This window comes from Mastigoproctus giganteus, chromosome 12 (assembly GCF_048544385.1).
Source record: "Mastigoproctus giganteus isolate SK-2022 chromosome 12, ASM4854438v1, whole genome shotgun sequence".
NCBI classification, from domain to species: domain Eukaryota; kingdom Metazoa; phylum Arthropoda; class Arachnida; order Uropygi; family Thelyphonidae; genus Mastigoproctus; species Mastigoproctus giganteus.
The window spans coordinates 63487586-63510530 of NC_143586.1; the positions used below are offsets into that span (position 1 = coordinate 63487586).

General features: G+C 37.4%; 1 protein-coding gene across 1 annotated transcript in view; it reads left to right on the forward strand.

Moving 5' to 3' along the window:
• The first annotated feature begins 263 nt into the window (after nt 1-263).
• LOC150077123 (synaptosomal-associated protein 25-like) overlaps nt 264-22945 on the forward strand; it is a 246895-nt gene continuing 224213 nt past the window's right edge. Inside the window, exon 1 of the mRNA XM_090386876.1 lies at nt 264-396. The gene's annotated coding sequence lies outside the window, so the exon portion shown is untranslated. The remainder of the gene's footprint in view (nt 397-22945) is intronic.

A 22945-nucleotide genomic window follows, 5' to 3' on the forward strand; every position in this document is an offset into this window, starting at 1 on the left:
TACGCTATTAGTCTTCTGCTTCAATAACATTTTAATAAGGAGTTCATTCGTGGTTCAAAGAAAATATTCCTTTGAAACCACCGAGCGTAATAATCGACACTAAAATGAGCACATCCATTCCTCGTATGAAATAAATTAAACTCTACTATGGAATGCTATTAGAAAGGCTATTTGTGGACTTCCAGCAAAATTCAATGACGTAACATGACGTCAGAATTACGTTTCATACAGCGTGGCGCTCTACCTTGCCTGGCGTGTGTGTAAGGATTCGGAAAGTAGATGTGGAACGTTGCTAGTGGTTGAGAGTAAAATTTCTCCTTTGATTCTGTATCGTAGGCATATTCTTAAGTGAGCAGAGGGTGATTGAGAAACCAGAGAAGGAGGTTTTATTAGAAGGTATGTTTTTTTAATTTTTTTTCCTATTGCATTCATCTTGTCTATAATCCATTTAAAAGCAGACGATCGATAAGGTAGCTGCCGATAGCAAACCTTCAGTTCCACTCGACGTTTGGCTCAGAAGTTTTCTGTTGTATCCAAGGATAAAAAGAAATTTAGTTATTTATTTTCTTTTTCACCATGTATGGGATGCGATAGGCTTCTAGCGCTAATTGAAATCAATATCCTAGCGCACTTATAACTGCTTTCTCCTACAGTGGTTATCAATTGGCTAAGAAAAATAAGTCCTCTTTGTTTTACATCTACAAAAAGTATCTTGGCTTTAAAGCGTACCTTTGATTTCTCGAATATCGATTTTAAAATCGATTTTTTTTCGCTTATTTATACTTAATCCGAAAGCAGGATTTAACATAAAGCTATTTAACAACTGTGCATTTGTAATATTGTACCTACTGTAGGTTATATAGATAATAAGTAAAAAAATAATGACTGGAGTTTTTATTCAGTGAGGTTTACCTGAATATTAACCAGTACTAACGATCTCTGGATGCATTCTGAATATTAAAGTGAGCCAGCGAACACAGGCACGAATGGGCCATGTTCATCTTTTGCACCCTGATGCGTTGGATCTAAGATTCCTCGCCCTAATGAAAAGTTTAATTTGTAGAATTAGAATATATGCTTTTATAAAATTGATAGGTAGACTGTTTATGAAACTCTTTATTATACTTGTGTGCTTTTCTTGACCACAGTGTCATATTTTTTAAAAATAAGTTTAATTTTTAAGTTCATTGCGAATACTAAAGTTAAAAATTTTTCTTAAGTGTAGTAGTTACAGTAGATTTATTGAGACACTTTTTCTTTTTTCTAGCATGGCATTCCTAATAAATAGACCCATATTTTATTTTCAAATACACGTTAGATTAAAAAAAATAGGGGTTTTTATAACAAGAATACCTACGCACCCACCAATGATAATCCTTAAAACTGCCAACGGGGAGAGCCTGATGCTGCCCGGAGATTACGAAAATGGGTAACAACAGTCTTCCATATTGGAGCCAAAAAAAACCTTCCTGTTTCACCATTCATTCACTCCAAAAGTTTCTTTTAGTTCGGCCTTGAATTTCGTTGTTCTGAACTTCCACAACGAGAGATGGAAGTTTGTTTCAGCAATCAACCACGCGCTGGATAAAGGCAAATTTCTGCACATCTATTCTACAACTGTATTTCCTCAATTTGAATTAATGACCTCTCAAGTGCGGAATCTGAGCAAGAGGAAGAATCCCATCAACATTGAGCTTTCTCAAACCATTCAACCTTATACACCTCAATCAGATCACCTCGCAGGTGTCTCGTCTTCAGACACTGTAATTTGCAAAACTTAAGCTTTTCTGGTAATAGCAACCCCTTGTTCTATTCACTAATCTAGTTGCCCTTCTCTGTACCTGTTCCAGCAGATCTACATCTTTCCTAAAATGAGGCCTCCAGACCTGTATGCAGTATTCAAGGTGTGGCCCGACCATTGCCTTATACAAGGGGATAATCGTCTCCTTATCCCTGCTAGCAAAATTCCTGTATATCATTGACAAGACCCCATGAGCTACTCTTGCAGCCTTTTTGTACTGCTCAGAAAACTTCATTTATGACTGCACGATTACTCCCAGGTCTTTTTCATTCTCCACTATCCTGAGTGTAGGACCCCGCAGTTGGAATGTTACTCTGGAGCTACTGCTACCCGTATGCAACACTTTGCATTTGTCAATGTTAAGCTTCAGTTGCCACATCTGAGCCGATCTGGTCAACTTTTCCAGATTCTGTTCAACAGAATCTGGAAAAGTACTGGAAAAGGGTTATTAATGACATGACAGTACGCCCCTACCAACCTTCATGTTGTCTGCAAACTTGGACATTAAGCCTGATATACCTTCATCAATATAATTGATAAATGTACAAAATAACAGAGGACCCAACACCGAACCCTGTGGGACTCCACTAATAACATTAGTCCACGAAGAGCAGCACCCACCATTAATTACCACCCTCTGTCTTCTCCCACTCAACCATCGCAGCAATTTACCCTTAATGCCATACTGCTCCAACTTGTACAATAGTCTTCCATGGGCAACAGTATCAAACGCTTTCCTAAAATCCAAGTATATAATATCGAATTATTTTTTGCATCCAGTTCCTTTGTGACCACATCGTAGTATCCAATCAAATTTGTCAGACAAGACTTCCCCTTAACAAATCCATGCTGTGCCTGAAGTATAACTGCAGTCTTGTCTAGATGATCCTGTAGTGCTTCTTTAACCAGTGACTCCATTATTTTCCCCGGAACAGAAGTTAAACTAACATGTCTCTAAATATTCGTGTCACCTTTTGATCCCTCTGTTCATTCGGGATAAATTTGCACATCTCCAATCCGTGGGGACTTCCCCTGAGTCCAAGGATGCCCTTATAATCATGGCTAAGGACCTGTTTAATTCCTTTGTTGCCTCCTTTAATGTAACTGGATAGATCCCATTCACCCGTTGTTGGATGAAAGCGTTGCCTATTCGAGGAGTTTATAAGTGGTGTGAGTTGAAGGAGTCACTGTCCCTTTCATTCTTCTATACCGTTTCTTTTCTTCTTCCGCTCCTACTAATACTTTCCTGTACTTTTTGCTATTCTAAGTGTAATAGGGACAAGTGGATAACAGAGCTCTTATCCCACACATATACAATTTTTTATACTTTCATAATCGATTAAAAACTGAAAAAAAAAAAAAAAAAGTAAAAACAATATTAACATGTGTCTTGTTCAGGACGGTTTGGGAGCTATGGCTGTTTGGGTTTTCAATGGTAAAACGTAATAAAACGTAAAACGTAGGGTTTTAGGAGATCATCAACTAAAACCCGAGTTTCCGGGAGAAAATACCACGCTATCCTCGCCTCTACTAACTCAGCCACCTTGTGAAAAGAAGCCCATAAAAATTCCTCTCATCATCGGGACTCGAACTCAGGTCTTTTCCACTCGGCGTGGTGAGGATGGCGATCCTATCAACTGTCCTACTCACGAGGTTGCTCATACCCCAATACTTATTTCAAATTCATCAAGAAGACAAAAATAATTTGAATTAGTTTGACAGTGAATAATATACTGGGGGAATATTATTACTATTTATTATTATTTTTAAAAAATAGAGATCGACATTAACCTGTTAATAATGAAATTGAAGTGATTCTTCTGCGAGGTCATTTTGCTAGTGTTGAATGGACTCATGGAGGTTCCAAACGCCGTTGGAATTAAGTATTTAATGCACCCTCACGGAATCACTTATAATAGAGAAGATATTTTGCGCATTCATGAATCCCATTCAATAATGAACCTGTTATTTATTCTGAATGAAGTGTTTTATTACTCTGACTCAAGTTATTTATTCTGGCTGAAGTGATGTTATTGTTATTTATACAATGACATCAATATCACAACAGTATAGTGCATTAGCATCTAAGGCTATATTATGTTTGTACAAGTGCGCGTGTGTTTTTATTATGCTGATTTTCATGTTGTGCATGCTGAAAAACTGAAAATAACTCACCTGGTGAATCCTACTTCCTCCTGAGCTTGGCTAGATTGAAGAAGCCTTTAAGAATTTCACCGATTCTCGGATGGGATTTGAACCCGCACCTCTTCAGTAAAGTTAAGGTGACGAAACGCAGTACTGTAGTACAACTTGTAGATATCTTACTTTCATCAACTCGATCACACAGTTGCTCATACTGCAAAAATTGCGAAAGAATTGTTTGCCTCCAAGGCTGTTTGAATTCACATTTAGTGAAGCCACTGGAGTGAATCAATTATTTTTTCGTAACCATTAAAAATCTGGGTAAGAAGTTATCACTGAATTGTGACCGCCCCTTCCGTAATGGACTATGCTTCATAGCTGGCAGACAGGTGGCGGTGATTGCTTAATATTTTGCTGGCGAGAATTAGGACCCCTGGTGTGTATGCATCAACGTTTCACTGGGGAGGTCTACCGGTAGCTTTTAGGAGACCATGGGCACCCTGCCATGTTGCATTTTATCCCGGACAGAAATGGGATCTTCCAGAACGATAATGAGCTTGTCATCGGGCCCACACTGTGCACAAGTGGTTCGAGGAACACAGTGAAGATATCTCTCATCTTGATTGGCCTCCAAATTCGTCTGACCACAATCCAATTTAATATGGGGATGTTTTAGAACAGAAAGTGAGGCTTATGGACATGCAACTGTTCATCTATTCCGGCACTGTGGAAAGTCTTGCAGGCAGCATGGCTGCAGATCCGTATGGACGTCTTCAGACATCTAGTGGAGTCAATGCCTTGGCGAATACGGCTGTTATCCTGTGGTCCAACACAGAATTAGGTAGGTGGTCACAATTGTACACAAGTGTACATACTTGTAAATATTTTAAGATCTGCTGAGATCGAGTAACCACTGCCCCAAGTGGAACGACTTCGAAGAAATTCTCCCACTCATTGACAGGATTGAAGCTGGACCTTCCTGAACGTGCTTCGAATCCACCATGTTTAGATTTTCCTTTCGAATAGTTTTGCTGCCAACCAATCGAATAGAAAGTTCTTGTAGCTAAACTTGAATATTATTTTCATTCTTACATATTTCTGGTGGGGATGAATAAATAATGCAGGTAGAAGTGAGTTTTAAGGACCTTTTTTTGTGATCACTTAGAATCATGACTGAAAATGTGCAAGAGAAATGTGTAATCGATAAGGTAGCATTTAAACTGCGCAGAGATTTTCAGAATAAATTACTTAAAAGGATGCAGTGCTATTGGAATTTTCTCGTATACTAATTAAATTCCTATATCGAGATGCAAGGGCCGTAAATTCAATTTCATCGATGTCTGATACTTTTAACAAGAACTTTGGTCCAGAAATAGCAACCAGAGGAAAAAGTGGTTATAATTCTTTCAGAAAGCATGCGAAGCTACCCCTTGCACAACACAAATCATAACTTTTCAATTAAAAGTGTTCAAAGAGACCTTTCTTCCTTATTTCTGTTTATTTTATATTGATATATCCTTTGCCTGGTTACCAAACCGAAACAAAATCTCATCTAGATGGAGAACCAACATAAAAAAATGTCCCGGTGATGGGACTTATGATCACGGAAAAAACATTTAAATTTTTTATTTAGTCGGACCAAGGGAATAAAGGAAATATATTTAGGGACTAAGGCCACGAGGCGTTAGTGTAATGCGTGTAAACTGCGTGTATTTTTAGGTAATGAAAGAGAAAAAAATTTCTTTCACGGAAACTCTCGAGTTTGGGTGGGAGAAAGTCCCTACATTCGGTCGATCATAGTCCAACCGATTGGAAGAATTCTTCCAAGACTGTAATGGGAATGAAATGAACCGTAACAATAATCATTAAGCTTCTAATTGCGTGAACTTGGAGAAACACCTGCCAGTGAGGCAACTTAGATGTTAAACTCCAAGTTTAGTTCATAAGGATGAGGTGTCTAGACCAAAGGTTTTTGCCAAGCTTACGTAAAGCAGGGGTGATGGCAATAATGGACACTCTGTACCTCATCATGCCTTATACAAGTAATCCCGTTATATAAGGCAGAGGTTAGGCTGCATCTTGAGTTACTGTACACAGGCGTCGAAGCCTCATTTTAAGAAGGATGCGGATCTGTTGGAACGGTTGCATAAAAGAGCAACAAGATTAGCCATGAGCACAAAAGGGTACTCTTACCACGAAAGACTTCAGTTCTGAAAATTGCAGCGTCTGTAAAGTAGGCACTTGCGAAGAATTCTGACTGAAGTATTTAGGGCTCTAAATTCAGTAAATTGATTAAGTAAATTAAATGCTGATGGCATCTTTTTCTTTGTCGGACAACGCACATAAGGGACCATAAATTTAAACTGAAGATGGATGGTTGCAGGATATACGTGCAGAAAAAAATTCCTACTTCACCTGGCCATCTCCTGTAATAATTTTTCCTTAATTTTGAATAAATTTAACGGAAAATTAGATAAATGGTATGGACAGGTGACGTTCGATTTTTTTTTTTTTTTTTTTTGGCCGATGCTCTGTAAGTTAAGCGCAAGTTGCTACAATGGATAAAAGGGTGGTTGAATGGGAGAAAACAGAGAGTGGTAATCGATGTACGCTCTTCGTGGATTAATGTTATTAGCGGAGTCCCCCAGGGTTCGGTGTTGGGCCCACTGTTGTTTTGTATATATATATAAATGATATTGATGAAAGTATATCAGGCTTAGTGTCGAAGTTTGCAGATGATAATGTGTCGAGGTTTGCAGGGTTGTTATTGACAGTAATGGCAGTGTGCTACTGCAAGAGGATCTAGAAAATTTGGGCAGATGGGCTGAGAAGTGGCAATTGAAGTTTAACATTGACAAATGCAAAGTACTTCATATGGGTAGAAGTAACCCCAGAGTAACGTACGACTTGTGTGGTATTACACTTATGGTGGTAGAAAATGAAAAAGATCTGGGGATAATTGTGCAGTCGGATATGAAGTTCTCTGAGCAGTGTTCTCTGAGCAGTGCAGACAGGCTGCCAGAGCAAGTCGTGGGAATTGTCAATGATATACAGAAATTTTACTAGTAGGGAAAGAATAGGTGATTATCCCTTTGTATAAGTCAATGGTCAGGCCACGCCTTGAGTACTGCGTACAGGTCTGGAGGCCTCATTTTAGGAAGGATGTAGATTTACTTGAGCGAGAACAGGGAAGGGCAACAAGATTGGTGAGGGGAACGAAGGGGTGGTCTTACCAAGAAAGGCTTAAGTTCTGCAATTTGCAGCGTCTGTAGAGTAGGCACCTGCGACGTGATCTGATTGAGGTGTATAACGCCTTGAATGGGTTGAGCAGGCTTAATTCTGATGGGATTCTTCCTCTTGTTTAGAATATGAACCTGCGGGGGCATAAATTCAAACTGAGGAAAGACAGTTATAGAATAGATTTGCGGAAATTTGCCTTTAACCATCGGGTTGTTGATTGCTGGAATAAACTTCCATCTGTCGTTGTGGTTTGAATAAATTCAAGGAGGAACTGGACAAACGTTTAGAGGGAATGGATGTGTGATATATATTTTTTGGCTAATTCTACATAAGTTTTCTTTCTTACATCATGTGCCTCTACTAATGCTAATGCTAAAAGTTATTTCCTTACGTAATTTTTCACTATTAATATTACCAGAGTTTAAATGAAACTATGAAAACAGAACTACATTTTCAATGTTTTCTTTGAGAATCTGTAGTATGAAATTAAATTTGGTACAATAGTATAGATTTAGAAGGAAGATAGAATTTTAATATCGAAGTTAACATTCTTGGATGATAAGGAATTTTGAAATTAATTTTTAATTAACTTTTTGCTTTATGAAGAAATTAAGTATACGCTCATAACGTTAAGTTTTAGGAAATAAAAACTGTTGTTATTAGAATTACCTGTTATGGGTAGAAGTAACCCCAGAGGGTTACTTCTACCCATAACAGGTAATTCCATATAAAATATTTTTAGTTTATTTTAATGACTTTATTTTAATGTCTACACAACACTGATACCACTTTCCTTTCGTCTGGTTTCATATAACTAGATGGCGCTTCGGTTGTTGGTCAGATTTTAGATAAACTGCTCCAAGGCAAAAATTAATATTAGTATTAGTAATGGCCGCATGGTGCAAGAAAGCCTATGGCTTATGCTGCACCAGCCAAGAAAAAAAAAAAAAAAAAAAGAAAATCCGAACAAAACAAAAAAAAAAAATAAATAATAATTAATAAAAAAAAAAGGAAATTAAACCTATCATCCTATGCGCTTCCCTTACCCGAAAGTACTATCCAGATGACCTTTGAATTTACCCAAACTGCCGGCCTCTACCACCCGTGAAGGCAACTTATTCCAGTAATTTATAACTCGTTGGCTAAAATAAAACTTCCTGCAGTCCAATCTAAACGTTTCCCCCCGTAACTTGAATTTATGTCCCCTAGTTCTAGAATCATTTATAATCTTGCAAATTTCGTCGTCATTCATTTTACTGATGCCTCTCAGAGCCTTAAACACCTCAATCAAATCTCCTCTAAGGTGTCTAGTTTCCAAACTCTGCAACCCACATATTCGAAGTCTTTCTTCATAAGGACGCCCTTTTGCCGATCTCACCAGGCGAGTTACCCTTCTTTGCACCCTTTCAAGAGGCTCGATGTCTTTCTTTAGGTGCGGTCTCCATACTTGAACACAGTATTCCAAGTGTGGTAAAAAAAACCTTATATAATGGGATTATTACGTCCCTATCTCTACTTGCAAAATTTCGATAGATCATCGACAGGACACCATGGGCCTTCCTTGCAACCTGTTTACAATGCTCAAAGAATTTCATGGCTGACCGTATCGTAACACCCAAGTCCCTTTCCTCCAGTACTGGGTTTAGTTGAACTCCACCAAGTGAAAGTTATTTTGGGATTACTTTTTCCCAGGTGTAATACCTTACACTTTGTTGGATTAAAGCATAGCTGCCATTTTTCTGACCATTCCTGAAGTCTATCTAAGTCTCTCTGAAGAAGCTCAGCTTGACAGTGAACACTAACTACTCTACCAATTTTAACAACATCTGCAAATTTAGACATCACGCTCTCTATCCCTTCATCAATGTCGTTTATGAAAATTAAAAACAACAGTGGTCCTAATACTGACCCTTGGGGAACCCCACTTCTTACATCAACCCAATCTGGAATAGCCATTTATCACAACCCTCTGCCTCCTGCCCTGAAGCCATCCTGCTATCCATCTAAGGATTTTCCCAGTGATTCCAACCTGTTCCAGCTTATAAAGCACCCGCTCATGTGGGACTGAGTCAAAAGCTTTACTGAAATCTAAATAAACAATGCCGAAATTATTCCCGAAATCCAGCTCGTGAGTGACCCTTTCAAAATAGCGAACCAGATTTGATAAACATGATTTTCCCTTTACAAAACCATGCTGAGTATCCTTAAGAATTTCAATTCGATCCTAATGATCTTGAATTACACCCTTGATCATTGCCTCCATGATTTTCCCTACTACTGAAGTCAGACTGACAGGTCGATAATTTCCAACTTCACTTTTAGAGTCACCCGTATGTATGGGAGATACATTTGCACTTTTCCAATCCACGAGAATCTCCCCAGAGTCTAGTGATGCTCGCATAATTAGCCTCAATGGCTCAATGCACTCGCTTGCGGCCTTCCTTAAGATTATAGGGTATATTCCATCAACTCCAGGAGCCTTACTGGTCTGTAGGCTCGAAAGTTTTTTCATTAAATAATCTTGCGAAATTTCAATATCATTAATTACATATTTTTTAACTTCGCTCCCACAATTTCGGCTTTTCATTTGTAAATATCGATGCAAAATAACTGTTGAGTTCATCTGCAACGGCAGCTGGTGTATTTATTACTATCCCCTTTCCCTTACGTAAAGGTCCGATCTGGTTTGTCCTGTTCTTCTTGGAATTTATACATGTGAAGTATTCCTTATCCCCCCCCCCCTTTGCTCTGTTTGCTAGTGATCTCTCATAAAATGCCTTTGCCTGTCGAACCTTTTCTGTGGCTCTATTACACATCGCCTTGTAGCTGTTATAGGCTTCAGTACTTTTTATTGCTCTGTAACCTTTCCATGCCACCTTTTTCTGCTCAAGTAATGTGGCAACTTCATTATTCATCCAACTTGGAACCCTCCTCGTGGAGTATTTTTTTAATGGTATATACGCATTCAAGGCATCTGTGATTAATGTTTTAAAAGCGTACCACAGTTCAATTGTATTCATTTTCTGCACGATATCTACACAGTTAATAGAGGCCATGTAGTACCTTAAGGCATCGTAATTTCCTTTTCTGAAATTAAAACCCATTCCTTTGTCTGCTACCTCTCTCGTCATCATCCACCGTAGAACTCCGTGATCACTTCCTGCTACTGGTTCCTCTACTGTCAGCCCTGTTATGTCATCTGATTCATGTGTGATGATGAGGTCTAGGATATTCTTTTCTCTAGTACTTTCCCTGACATGTTGATACAAATAACAGTCATCTAGTTGATTTAAAAATTTTGTTCTCCATGTCGAGTTTCCTTCCCATTTACTCCAATCAATTAGAGGCAGATTGAAATCACCCATAATAAGACATTGACGCTTACTTGCCCATTCCATTTGCATGTAGAGGCTTTCGTCATAATCTTCACAATCACCTGGTCTGTAGATTACTCCTACTCGCATTATACCTTTGTTTCCAACTATCTCACACCATACAGACTCTCTACTAGCATGTGAAATGTCTGAATCCGGGAAAGCTATCGTCGCACTCAGGCTGCTTCTGATAAGAAGCATTACCCCACCACCCCTTCTATCTACCCTACCCTATCCTTCCTAAATACGTTATACAAGCCGTACTGAAACTCATCATCCCCAATTTCCGGGTGACACCACGTCTCCGTAAGCCCTATTATGTCCGCGTTACTTGTTTTAACCAGCAGTTCGAATTCGCTCATTTTATTGACGACACTTCTAACATTACTATATAAACAATTAAGACTTGCTGTCCTTGTATATTTAACAACCCTAACACAACCCTGTAAGTTTTTTAGGCTCTCTTCCCTGATATTAGCTACCCGCTCACGTGAAACGTTTCTGCCCCCAGAACATCTAGATAATACGTCCAGTTGGGGTAACAGATAAGAACTCTTGAGGTATGTGCAAGAGTTACTTTGACCAATATTATCAGATAAACGCGTGTCAGTATTACCCACATCCCCCCTAACTAGCAGTTTCCCTGAACCTTTAAGGTATCCTCAATAATACTGGCAAAAAGTTTTGCACCACCTTTGTTTAAGTGTATCCCGTCTGTACAAAACAAATTCCTTCTACCTACAAGAGTGAGCCATGCTGGTAGAAATTTCCCCCCTAAAGCCTTGCAGATTCCTTCAAGTCTTGAGTTAATCCACAAGGCTCTTAACATATCTGGGCAGAATTGCAGACACATAGACATTATGGTCTAGCTCGCGACATTTCCTCAGCATGGTCCTGTATTTTTCCAACAAATCGTCACATCGTGTACGTTTAATATCATTTGTCCCCACATGAATAATAATATTCTCTTTACCCCCTTTAAAATCTGACAATCTGTTGGTGACATCATCAATAGTTGCTCCCGGCAGACATACCCTGGTTCTTCTCCACCTATCCTTATTACAAAAAATATTCCCCGTTTCCCTGACAATGGAGTCTCCTAATAAAACAATGTCCTTTTTAACCAGAGTAGTTTGCACTTGGTTTTTCTGTTTTGAGGCCCGAATCGGGTGTGCATCACTTGGTAGATTGCTGGAGTCTTGAGTCCCTGACGAGCTCAAAGGTGCATTATTCTCGAGGAATATATTAATTTTGAAAATTTAATAGTGTTAATTAATAATTTATTGTTTTCCTATAAGTAACTTATTCGGATCAATAAGATAATATTTTTTATTTGTATTCGTAGCTATTGTCCAGCTTATCAATGAAATTATTACAAACATACATTGCGCTGAGCAATTTATAAACATTTTAAGCTCAGATACTTTCAATGCAGTATTGCTATACAAATTGTCTGTTTGTAAAGCAAGTATGTGACAAAAAATTAGACTACCACATGCAATTTCTCATTAAACTTAATGTAAAATTGTTTTCAAAGACTGATGAAGTTCCATTCATCGTATCCAATTATCTGAGGTTTACGAACAGCATGTTTTTCGCTTAGCCGTGCTTTATAGTTCCAGCATCAGAAGCGAGCAAATGGCGAGTATATCAACGATTTCACCCATGCATTCGGTCATTGACCCTTTTCTTAGAAAATACTTCGCTCATTCAGAAAAGATAAAGTGCGTCAAAAGTTCCGATTTTTCTTCAATGGCGTATTTATGCTATCTGAATCAAGGAGTAGGATTTTCAATTAGCTTTGTATATACATATATAATACAGCTGAAATTTAACAAGTAATCATAATATATTTTGTAAATTGATTATGATTGTTTTTAGATTTGAGTAGCAATAAATTCTTCTAGTTGCCATCTGAGAATGGCAAGCAAAGTTTGTACTGCATCCTAAACGATCTCTCTTTTTGTAATGCGTAATTGATATCCTGACGTGCTTAATACATTCAATAATGTTAAAAATTTTCGTTTTCTAGAAGTGTTTTGTTCGGAAAATAAATTGCTTTTGTGATATATTTCAATTAAGGAAAAATTTAATTTAACTTTCAATACAGCACGATAAATCCCCTTACTCGATAATTTTTGTAACAGAAAGATTGAATTGAGAGAGCGTTGAACATATTTAAGCGATAATCCAAATCAGAAAAGACAGAATAAATAGATTAGTACAAACCACAAAAATTATTTTATGGTTTGTATTCAAGATATTTCTGATAAACTGCTTATTAGCGAAATTTTGAACCATGAATTTTTGGTTCAACTCATCTAGGTTTAAGATATAAACAAACGTTGATAATCACTGCTTCCTCTATCCAAAAATAAGACCTGAGTTCGAATAGCGTCATTGAAAGGAGAAATTTTTATGGGCTTCTTTTCACAACGTCGCTGAGTTAGTCAGTCTCAAGCGAGGATTGGATACTTTTTCTCCCCGAAAATCGGTTTTCTTTTATCTACAAAACGGCAACCCGACCAAAAAACGTACACAGTCGTAGACATAATAAAAAATTATGCCTCATGGCCTTAGTTGCTTCGGTGCTTAACGCACACATGACCATTAAATGATATAATAATAAAAGCAATATCGATATAATAAATTAAAGGTTGTTGTTGTAGGATTTTTAGGCGCATCAAAAACTTAGGCATACTCCGCCGTATATAATATGTCTCTATATTGCGTGTGTTTTGAGGTCAACTTGCTGTTTGCTGGACATAAGACCCGAGTCTCCGGGAAAAAGAAATCACGCTATCCTCGCTGAGACCGACTAACTCAGCCACGTTTTGAAAAGTCCCATAAAAATTCCTTGCGTCGTTGACGGAATTCGAAGTGAGATCTTTTTCAACGGATGTGGGAAGGACGATGATTATACCAACTGTGCTACTCACGAGGGCCATAAATTAAAGGACATCATGTTATAAAATATAAACCTATATTGTGTTTGGAGGTATTCAGTAGTAATGGAACACCAACTTGCTATGACAGTATTAGTATTCAATCAAAAATTAATGCAAACAAATAAAAAACAGAGCTTGGCAATTTTGAATTGCCAATAAGATGACCGCAATGGTAGTTTAAAGTGTGTGTGTTTGTGGATCAAACGGCACCAGGGGTTTCCCTCATCTCCGCTGACCAGAATGGTAGTATAGGGCTAGAACATGTCACCCTTTTTGGAAATGTTTGTATCGGATTCCATCGCAGACTTGATGAATGTATGAACAATTTTGGCGCCTTTGTCTGCTGGTCTCCGAGTAGCTTGATTATCATGATTATCTTAAGCTGCTTGGGTATTGCAACTTGCATGATCATCTAGTGAGTCTCGATGCAAAACTTGCATCGAGACTCACTAGATAGTCATGCAGTATAGTGGATTGGTACTTTGTAGATTGGCCACTTATCTCTCTTTTGGAGGGGTTGGGATTTGAACACCGTCTGAAACTGGAGGAATTTTTATATACCTGTTCAATGGCTATTATAGTTAGCGGTCTCATTGAGAGGGAGTATGGCCCCCCCCTTTACTCCTGGATCTTGAAACATCACTGAAATTATCGAAGCTATAATTTAAATAAACCGTGCTTTTATCTTCACCTGTTTTAGAGGATTTTCAGTGTGGTTTAATTCCAGAAGTTGCTATTACTAATGGCAGTTTTGCCATAATATATACCTCTCAATTATTTTATATCAAATTTATATCAAGGAACTACAACAGATATTATATTTCTGGACTTAGCAAAAGTTTCTGGGGGAAATCTTGCTATCTACGCCTGATACCGACTTAACTCAGCCACGGATTGAAAAAAGCCCATTAAAGTTCCTCGCGTCATCGACGGGATTCGAACCCGGGCCTTTTCCACCTGGTGTGGGGAGGACGGTGACGATACCACTGTGCTACTGCGCAGACATCTGCTTCCATAGTACCGAGACAACACTGTGTGACACATTAAGCCAACGTGCCACATCCACCTGTGATTGACCGGCTTCAAGTAGTCCAACGACCCACCATCTCAAAGAATCATCTAAACGACGATAACTTGCCATCCTGAGTATTGGAGATGTGGCTGTCCTACTGAGAAAGCCAAAAAACGGGAATGAAATGATGTAGTAGCAACCCGTGTTTTTATAGGCATGAATAATTTGCATAATGTGGTGCTTTGTAAGGTGGTAGATCGATTTCTTTTGGATACTCGGAATTTGCTTGCCAAGAATGCCTATTATATAAAATATTCGCCTTCTGCAACGATGTTCACAATAAAATACTTTTTAAATAAAAATCATTTTGTTCTGTTAATTTTGTCGAACAGTGTAGTATTAGTAGTGGAATATAATCTCCCCTAATTGTCTAATTCTTCCTTAAGTTTATTCAAACCATCTACCTTCACAGTACAGGATGAAAGGTTCTTCCAACCGTCAACTACTCGCTGACTGAAGGCAAATTTCCGCACGTTTACTTTACAACCATCTTTCCTCAATTTGAATTTATGTCCCTCCTCCTGTGTTAAGTCTGAGAAAGAAGAAAGATTTCATCAACATTGAGTTAGCTCAATGCTGATGTAATCTATCTTCTAACATTGACAAAATCCCAGAACTAGCAGCTCGTCTTGCACTGTTCAGAAAACTTCGTGTTTCATTACCCAATTAAAATCAATTTGTTTACACGAACGACAAATTTTACCTATCATTTTTTTTGTTTGTCATTTGTTGCTTATAAAATTTTATCATCGGAAATGTACTCTGAGTTGATTGGGTTATTTGGATTGAACACTGAGTCATCTAAGGCCATCTCATTGCCAATCACACAATTTTTAGACACAAAACCTTAGCTAAGGTTAATGCCAATGTTTTTTGTTGTTAAATTGTGTGCATTCTACGATCGCTTTATTTTCTTATGGGATGAAAAACCGAATTTACCGAAGGAAAATCCGTACAACTTTCAATACAGACTCAATCACCTTATGAAAGTCACTTATAAATGGCCTTCCCATATGGCGAAATCGAACCCAGGGACCCTATATGTAAAAATCAACATTGTGTATGTGTTCTGAACCATAGGAACTAAAGCTGTGAGGCGTTAGTATACTGTGTCTGTAATTGTGTATATTCTTTGGACAGTTTCCCTGAAGGAAAATCCTAGTTTTCGGGAGGGGGGGGGAATCAAGCAGCCCTTGCTCAAAACCGTCTAATTCAGCTGCGTTGTAGTTGCATTGTCCTCTTGAAAGAATCCGATATTAAAAGAATCCATCATATTAAATTAAGTGTGGCTTGACGTATTTTATTTTTATTTTAACTGGTAATTTAAAATCCCCGACATTCATTTGATTAGTTAAAGTGTATAAGTTTTTCTTTTAAAAGTCCTAAGTTATTGAGCCAAAATTTGGGAAACGGATTACTTTCTTTTTGCAGATGAACACTTCGATTAATTTACAGAAATGTGAAGAGAGAGAAAAAATAAATAAATAGCAGACATTTAGGTATTTTAATGGCATTGTGGCTAATAGCAAAATGTCACTACTATCCTCGGGGACGTCATGCCAAACTAAGCTCAGAAATCTCATTACACATAGCTAATATCATGCGACACAAACTTACCAGCTCCTTGCTTTTACCTTCAACGTCAGGGCAAGATAATGAGTCTTCAGAGAAATTGCAACTTTTAAAAATTGCATTATGGTAAAAATAGATGAGTCAACACCAGAAAGGAAGGGAGTTGATTATGGTCCTATCACCAAAAGAATACCTCCAGTAATCTATTTCATTAAAATTTAAAGCAGAAATTAAATTCCTCCTCTCTCTCTCTCTCTCTCTCACTCTTTTTCTCTTTCACTTAAATTTAGAGGACACAACATCAGATTTATTAATCTGTTACACAAATGTTTGGTTTTCGTGCTATTCTTGTTTTTTAAATATGCTTATAACTGTAACTTTGAAGTTTATCTGAATTGTAATTTTTTTACTTCTACAGCTATTTCATCGTTTCTTTTTCAACTATTAACCTTTCAAGTCTGAATATGTATTCTTTTAAACCAGTATCAACTTTTGGTGTACAAGAAAGCTAGGTTACGTAGGAAAGGAATAGAATAAGCTCAATAGTACAAGTTTCAAATATTACGCAAATTTTACTTTTCGGTTGTCCAACGAGTTTGTTATGAACTACAGTCACTGGCGAAAAGTTAAACGTACAGTATTCAAATGTAAGTTGTCGCAAATATGACCTCAAGTTCCTTGGTATTAGATAAATAATGTATGCTTTTCCTGGGGATTCTTAGTAGATTCTTACTTCAAGCGAGATTGCCGGAATTTGAAACGAATTATGCGCCAGAATGGAAGGTCCAGTGTGCTGCAAATGATTGAAAAATTTCCATTTTCAACCGAACTATGTGGTGGGTGTTGAAGAATCTCGGATTTGATAGTCTCGAAACTCACTTCTCTCTGCAAAATAATTTAAAGATTCGAATGAAGTGGTGCCACCAAAGCCAAGACTGGACTGTGGAACAGTAGATAAAGATCATGTCATCTGACGAGTCTCGATTTATGCCTTTTTGCACAAATGGTACTGTGAAAGTGTGGCGTGGATCTCATGAAGCCATGCATCCAGACTGTCTTGTGTCCACCACTCAAGCGGTTGGAGGTGATATGGAGTATGTTCTGTTGGTACGGACGTGGTCCGCTCGTACCGTTAGAAGGTCATGTTACTTCCAATGAATATATTTCTGTCGCATTGGATCAACTTCAACCCGCAATACTTCATTTTTACTCGGATTGCGACGGATTCTTTCAAGAGGACAATGCAACTATCCACCTTGCAAAATTGTATCTGAATGGTTCGAGGAACGCTTCCAAAATTTCCACCATATATTCTGCTACTCTGGCCGCCTAGTTCTCCAGATGTGAATCCATTTAAGAATGTCTACGATATGTTGAAGTTCGGCTTCGTAGTTTTTTTCGAAATAAAGAATAATTAAATCTACAAGGATGTATATTAAACTCTGAATAACAAAATAAATGAAAAATGAAATTGTAACCTTAGAAAATAATGGCTTTAATTTATTTTCAAGGATGAAATTTTTCATAAATAATAAAGCTATAAATATGTTTTGATATCCGAATAGTTCAAATGCTTTAGATTTAAATAGCTTCAAAACTACCACGGATCCGTCTAAAGATTTAACAGTTGCTCAAATTACCTCAAAGGTAAAATATAATGAAAAATTTTTAAGCGGTTAGAATTTTAAACTAATTAAAAGCATTAAAATATATCAGTAATAAATCGGATCAAAAACATAATATGATTAGTAGCTTTAATGTGGTGGCTTCATTTAGTAGCTTCTACATGGAGCCTTTCTAAAAGAGAAAACATCGGCTAGAGTTAGGGTTATATACTCAGGCTCTCACCAAATATGTACAAGACATAAAATAATCTATAAAGATGTTTTTTTTTTAAAACATCTTCGAAAACATGTAATCGAAATCTAAAGCGCGGCTTAGTATATAATAGATATGCTTGAATCCCTAGCGCTAGTGCTTGATATATAATGAATACGTTTAGATTGAGCGATCTAGATAACTGCGTGCATGCATAGTGATGAGCATATTGAAATGATGGATTGGTGAAGAGGAGTAGCTTAACATGAATATTCTACAACATCATCACTGCACGAACAAACAATCTGACATATGTTACCACTTGCCAAGGAAACAAACTACTTGTGAAATGTCATCATGAACACGATATTTCGACAGATGCATTACTACTTCATTGGGAGACAACCATTGATGTACAATATTGCATTTGACATAATGAATATGTCCTCATGTCTTCAGTTGTTTAAATTTGGTCCTCTGTGAGAGCATAGTCGGTCTGGATCCATAGCTAGTTGGTGCCCGAAGGAATTCTTTAAGGCCTCTTCAATCAGGATGGTAGTTAACTAACTTCGGGATGAGGGAATAGAGGCCCGAAAAGCTAACACTACCAAGTTATTTTGACATGTTTGGCACGATTTAACGGCTATATGTTAATATAAATGCATTCCTACTGAAACTGATGTTTGTTTCAAACAAAAAAAAAGTGCATATTAGGGCCACTCGAAACCTAATTCATCTGTCTATGCTGTGTGTAATATGTTCATAAATTGCGTGTGTTCTCTGGTCTTGTCTTACTGGACGAAAAACCCGAGTTTCTGTGGATGGTGGGGGAGGGGGGCTTGCTCTTCACTCATGAGACTGACTAACTGAGTCCACAGAGTGAAAAAACTCATAAAAATTCGTCTCGTCACTGATGGGACTCGAATCCGGGCCTTGTTCACCCACCGGAAAGAAGATGATGATTATAACCACTGTGCTAGCGCGGAGACCTGCTTCAAGTAACAAAATATCTTTGCAGCACCAGACCCCCGTTCTGGGATCCATTCTGGCAAACATAAGTAGCCTAGCTTTTTACCATAATGATTAATAGCCGGCGAATTTCGATCAGCTTAAACTAGACTATTATATACGCTGTTAATGGTAAACCGAGGTAACACTCATAGACTACAATTTGTTGAATTTAGGCTTTGCGGCTAGCACAGTGCTTACGATCACTGGATTCGAACCTTGTTAAGACAAGGAATTTTAAGGGAATTTTTCATTATGATCGAGTTGGTCATGGGCGAGTATCTTCCCATTAATGGCATAGTTTTATTCCCAAAAGCTCGAGATTTTCGTCGCGCAAAACAGGAAAACCGACCATAGAAAACACTCGATTGACAGTCATTATGTATGGACGCTTCATGGCCTTGTCTACCTCGACGATAATTATAAACCAACCAGCTATGGATAGTTTGCAAGGACAACAGAGTGTGTTGTAGTGTATGCTTACAGGCGAATGCAAATACGAATTACAGCAGAATGCGAATGATCCACTGAGCCTAATTATCCTAACAGCTGAGTTACTCTGCTGAGTAGTTGTTTACGTGTTCCAGTACACCATTAAGTCGAATTACTCAGACTAGCAACTAGAATGTGTAAATCTGCCTTATCGACAAGAAAAACATATCGACTAGACTGTGCCTATTTTGGTGGTGAACTCTTCAGTACTGCTGCGATTGAATAAATAAATGTAAATTGAAGTTTACTTTGACCCCTGAAGCTATTATGTCACTTACCACGTTGGTTACAATTTATTTTTAACCAGATATTCCGTTTATTCAGAAAATCGAAATTTTAGCTTTTACCAAAGTCGAATCTGAAATACGAAAAAATCGAAATGGAGTGCAAAAGTAATCCTGCAAAGCGATCCAATTAACTAATTGGATCCTTTACGATTGATTTATTATTGAAATAGGCTGAAGAAAAGTAAGTGAAAGGGTTGTTGCTTAACAATATCACGACTAGTTTAACTACTTTTTCTTATCAACATTTTTGCTTCGTTCGGTAAAAAACTCACCATTTTACCCAAAGGTTTTCCAGTTTTGAAATGCCACCCGCATTTCTCGTCTTTGATGGTAGGTTCTGGACATCAATCAAGTGAAATTTGATTGTCTTTGGCTTTGTGTGCTTTTTCCCCTCCTCATTTCTTTTCTCTCAGGAGACGTGCAAGCAGCGCAAATGGTGTCCCTAATGAAGATTGATTTTTATGTGGGTTTTCTTTCTTCTTGAAAATTCTTGACAACACCTTTTGCTTATAAATGAACTCCTCTTATTTATCACTTCCTGCCAACGTTCACTGGCTGATTATTTCTGACAATATATACAAACAAATGCACTTTAATGCTATGTATTTTGCAAAGAGAAATTTGAAATGCTTAACGAGAATGAGCAGAAAATGGTAAATACAACATGAAATGAAAAACACGTAAATATGGATCAGATCATATTCTTTCAGCATGTTTTTTGAGTTTAATATTTTCTAAAAAGGTATATAAAATAGTGATTGATGTCACTGCTTCGAAGAGGAAGACTTTCTTCTTAACGCTGTACTTTTATAAAATAATACATCATATATTTCGTTATTAAATGTTTAATTGTAGTGTATCGACTTAACGTACACGAGGGGCATTGCTGGAACATTTGAAACAGTAGAATTGAACACTTGGAGAATTTTAAACATTGGGATTGAACATTTGAAACATTGGACGTCTTATTCATACTCCAAATTCTTGTTTCAAAACATCCCAAAGGTGTTCAGTTCTATTCAGATTTGGGCTCTGGGTTGGAAATAGCAAGTATACCACATTATTCTCTTCAAGCTATTTGTATTGGCTGTGTTTTTTGGCACGAAGCGTTGGCGTGCCAAAAACGGGATAAACAGGTTACCATGAACCAGAAAAGCACTTCATAAAATGGTAATCCATTTTATGAAGTGCGTTTTTGATAGTTGTTGGGCCTACACTTATCTCAGTTCTGTCAATTATCTCTTGAACCATCTCATAAGAATGACTTCTCGATTTACTCTCGCTGTGCATTTCAACTGTCAACATGCTCTGTGGATCATTTATGGTAGTCTACCTGGGATGAATGGTCGCGTTACCTTCTGTCTTCCACTGGCATACGATGTTTGTAACAGTTGATTTTTGGAGTCCTACTTTTGTCTATTCTCTGGTGAATGGATACGCCTGCTGTGTGACAACCTACTATCATTCTGTCACACCATCAGAAACACGACTTCATCCATTGCAATGTCGAAGTATATATCTTTTAAATGTATACACAATTGTCTTCTTCTGCAGCGATAAATGGCGTTTTATGACTCGAGTAAGACATCGTAGGTGTTGGCTGTCTCATTCGGAATTCTGGATCATCCCCTTAACCACATCAGAAGCAGTGCGTCTTCATTCCTTTAGTTCCTTTAATGTTCCTTTAGTTTTGGGCCCCAATCTAACAAAGCAGTATTGCACAACATGCGAGTATAATAAACCAAAAATTTATTTAATTTACATTTGTTCTATTAGTGGTTCAAAACTTAGCAGATATTCATTTAATTACCATCGGGCTCTTTTTCAGTATCTCTAAGAACAATTGAGCAGGTTACCAATTATCTGGAACCCAGTATTCATTATTGTTGATTGTAGGATTTTATACTGCAGATATAAAAGTAAACTCTTAATTAACCAGTAATTTCCTAACTTTAAGAGTTTCTGACTCCTACTATCTTGAGAATATTTAAGCATCTATCGTCATTAAAAATCTAATCCTCAACAGGTTGTTGTATAATTCAGACACACAAGAAAGTAATCACGCTTAATCCCTCTATTAAGTGTTAATCGTGCAGCGACCTAACGGTGACAAAAAATCAGCGATCTCCCTTCCATTCAAACACGTCCATTAAAGAGAATCTCCAAGAAGATGAAGTCCTCTTTTGTTTCTTTTTTAATTCTCCTGCTCCAGTTCTAAGTTGCAATAAGGATGGTGCGCACCCAGTTGCGATGATTAGTCCAGAAGGAAACGCTAGTTAGATAGCAGTTTCAGTTTAGTTGTTTCTTACTGACCGCGTGCTGATAATCCTCCCTTGCACCTTCCCGAATCCCAGTCACGGGAAGTGAAGGATGTTGAAACAAACGTATATATGCATTGGTTACTATGGTAACCGACCACAAATTGCTTACTAGTGATGCGTGAAATAAGAGTGTCGTGGAAAATGAAACCTCCTTCAGCGATTTTGCCACGAAATTGCATCCGTTTTTTTATTTTTTATGTTTTTTTAACTGGTGATACTAAAAACGATCAGTCTTTTTGGTTTTGTAACATGCTTTTTCTGCTAGCACCAATAAAATGAAAATATATTTTTTTCGGTTTTAGCTGCTTAATAAGATAGATTTGAAGGTATTCTTGCTGTTTGATGGTACATTCGTTATCCTCACTCTTCAGGTTTTTTATAAATTGTGAGGCCGGATACAACTGACACTAGAATTTCGATTAAATTTTGTTATCAGTTTACTAAATATATAAATCATGAATAAGTGAAATATATAATTATTTTAAAAATATAATTACGTGTTGGGATTTCATTTATATCAAATATTAAATCATCTTGCATTCTGAATTCTCTTTCTATCGATCTTTTTTAAACCTTCAGAATTTTATCAGCAATCTTATTATCTTCAAGTGTTTATTTATTTCAAATTTTGGTACTTATCGAAAGGAAATCTTAACATTCTCTGCCTTTGCTGCCTTATCAGCTTAATGATGTTTTTTCTTTTCTTTTTTTTTATCTCTTTTTTCTGTATTCTGACATATCATGTCCATTGTGCGTGTAGATTAGATTTTTCTTCACAGTAACCTTTCAGAGTTTTTATATATTTAATGACACTGTTCAGTGTTCTGGAAGTTCAACTTCTAATCCAATTAGCTGTGTGACAGTATATCG